Consider the following 2,838-nt stretch of genomic DNA (forward strand, 5'->3'; position numbering starts at 1 on the left):
CCTCCGCCTCCTGGGTTCAGGCAATTCTCCTGCCTCAGCCTCCTGAGTCGCTGGGATTACAGGCACGCGCCACCATGCCCAGCTAATTTTTCGTATTTTTAGTAGAGACGGGGTTTCACCATGTTGACCAGGATGGTCTCGATCTCTTGACCTCATGATCCACCCGCCTCAGGCTCCCAAAGTGCTGGGATTACAGGCGTGAGCCACCGCGCCCGGCAAGTATGTGGTTTTTAAAAGATTCAATTTTTTCAGGAGAGTAAAAAGATAATTATTTGCACCCATTTCCTAGTCTTTCATTTTCCCTCCCCAAAGGGAAGAAATTAGTTTGTGTCCCCCTTTAAAAGATATCATGTTGACATATTTGAACATCCAGATTTGTAAAACACATACTCTCTTCTTTGTATTGCTTAGTGTCACTAGAAATATATCTTGGGGCTTGTCAACGATGACAAGAAGGAAGCATAGGTAAGAATAACTGGGGCCAGTGCACCCAGGATCGTGGACAAGGAAATTCATGAACCCGGAGGTCACACCCTTCTATCCTGTCTGGACAGGGTATTTCCTCCTTAGCCACCAAGAAACTTGCACAGGTTGTCTGGGAACCATCCATTTGTATTTTGCGTTTGCTTTCAGCTTCAAAAAGTGTGTTTTTGTGCCTGCACGTGTCTGAGTGCGGGGACTTGCATATCATTTAGTACGCCTCTGTGATTTACCTTAGTTTATCATGTTTCTGTGTCAGGATCTTGCTGTGACTCGGTGCATGTCGCTGTTAGTGTGACATTGTGTATCATTCTTGCGGTATGGGTGTCTGCGTGTTATGTCGTTATCTAAATGTTACTTTCTAGGGTGTGTGTGTGTGTGTGTGTGTGTGTCGTCTGTAAGAGTCCACGCCTGTGTGTGTATATCGTCAGGGTGCTCCTCAGTTCCCAGCTCCCTCCCTCATCGCATCCCATCATTCTGGAAAGATGTGTATGGACAGTGGCGCGCCCCGACTCCTACCTCCCAAGAGAGAACGCGCGACAGCGTTCCTGGTACACCCCGAAGCCGTCCTCAGGGGCGCGCTGGAAAGGCCTTGCGCGTGCATATGTGTGCAGCCTCGGAGACTAAGCCTTCGGGGTCGCGCGTTCTCGCGCGCGCTCTCTAGTGGCTTCGGAGGGCAGAGCTGACAGAACAAGAGGGCGGGGCTGGCGGCGACGGAAGTGAAGTCACTTCCGGGCTGGGGTGTTTGTTTGGACTGGAGAAGGGAGGCGGCGGGCTAAGCGCACGTCGAGCGGGGGAGCGGCGCTGCCTGTGGAGATCTGCGGAGGCCGACAGGATTCGTTGGCTGCCGTCCCCGCTGCTGTGCACTGGGTGAGGGATCCCCTCGGGCGGAGTGGCGACAAGGGTGCGGCGGTCGAGGGACAGCACCTCGGCGACGGCAGAGGGGCCTAAAGGGTTTCCTGGGTGGTTGGCCGCCGAGTCCCTTGCGGCCTCCGTTGTTCGTTGCCTCTTTGCACCAAGTCTGAGGGATGAGCTTGGGCCGATTTTGTCTCCCTCTTCTCTGAGACATGGCCGTCGCTTTTTTTTTCATTGTCATTATTTGTGATTTGGATCTCGCAGCTCTCTATCCGGGTCCTCGGTGGCGCGAGGGTTGCCGGGATAGCATTTGCCCCTGTGCCCCATTCCTCTGGTCCTTTCTCCCTCCGCCGGGTACCCTTTCCCCTGCCCCCCACCACCGCCACGGCAACAAAGCTCATTGTTTCTACCCACTTTACGCCTGCGCGTCGCCACGCGCAGCCCCTGCTTGCTGCGCTTGCGCGCCTCAGCCGAGGCTGGGGTTTGCGGGGGAGAGGGGCGGAGGGACTGGCGGGCTGTTGGCGACCTGGGGGAACGCTGCAACCGTCGACAGGCCTTATCAGAAGATCGCCTTTCCGCCGTTTCTTCGCCATCCCTACCCCTTATTTTTGGTTGTATTGTAGCTCATGATCCGGAAAAGAGAACCTTTGGGGTACTGGAACCCTTTCCTTTGGAGAGTGTTTAGCTAGATGAACTTGAAGATTCACTTACCTTTTGATAATTTTCTGTGCTTACTCTCCTCCTTCCCCCAACACCGCCACCAAAAATAAATAAGGCTTGTGGTGAGCTTAGGTCTGCAAAACATTTGTTGCAGCAGCCAGCAGTGATATTTTTTAGTGACTCCTAAAAGTGGTCTTACCTGCTTCCTTTTGTTTCTCTTCTCTGATTTGGCACCCGTATCAAACTCTAAAAAGAATTTGGCTTCCAGTTTGCCTTGGAAGGTGTAGCAATTGACAGCCTTTGACTTTCATTTCAACAGAAAGCAGATGCACTTTTTGGGCGTGCTGGCTAATGTTGGAACGTGGTGGCTCTGTTTTTTCACAGATTTCATTTGAGCAGTTAGATCAGGTGTTGGTGTCGCTTTTGAAATTTCAAAAGCGTAGATTAGGTTTGCACTAAGTAAAAGTTCTTTATAAGAATTTTTAATGAGGCCGGGCGCGGTGGCTCACGCCTGTAATGCCAGCACTTTGGGAGGCCGAGGCGGGCCGATCACGAGGTCAAGAGATCGAGACCATTCTGACCAATATGGTGAAACCCGTCTCTACTAAAAATACAAAAAATTAGCTGGGCGTGGTGGCGCACGCCTGTATTCCCAGCTTCTTGGGAGGCTGAGGCAGGAGAACTGCTTTAACCCGGGAGGCGGAGGTTGCAGTGAGCCGAGATCGTGCCACTGCACTCCAGCCTGGCACCTGGTGAAGGAATGAGACTCTGTCTCAAAATAAATAAATAAATAAATAAATAAAAGAATTTTTTTTTTTTTTTGAGACGGAGTTTCACTCTTGT

General features: G+C 51.6%; 1 protein-coding gene across 1 annotated transcript in view; it reads left to right on the forward strand.

The window, feature by feature from the left end:
- The first annotated feature begins 1,199 nt into the window (after positions 1–1,199).
- Positions 1,200–2,838, forward strand: part of PAIP2 (poly(A) binding protein interacting protein 2) — a 22,490-nt gene continuing 20,851 nt past the window's right edge. Inside the window, exon 1 of the mRNA XM_017536719.2 lies at positions 1,200–1,350. The gene's annotated coding sequence lies outside the window, so the exon portion shown is untranslated. The remainder of the gene's footprint in view (positions 1,351–2,838) is intronic.

The sequence above is a fragment of the Cebus imitator genome, unplaced genomic scaffold, assembly GCF_001604975.1.
Source record: "Cebus imitator isolate Cc_AM_T3 unplaced genomic scaffold, Cebus_imitator-1.0 Scaffold101, whole genome shotgun sequence".
Lineage (NCBI taxonomy): Eukaryota > Metazoa > Chordata > Mammalia > Primates > Cebidae > Cebus > Cebus imitator.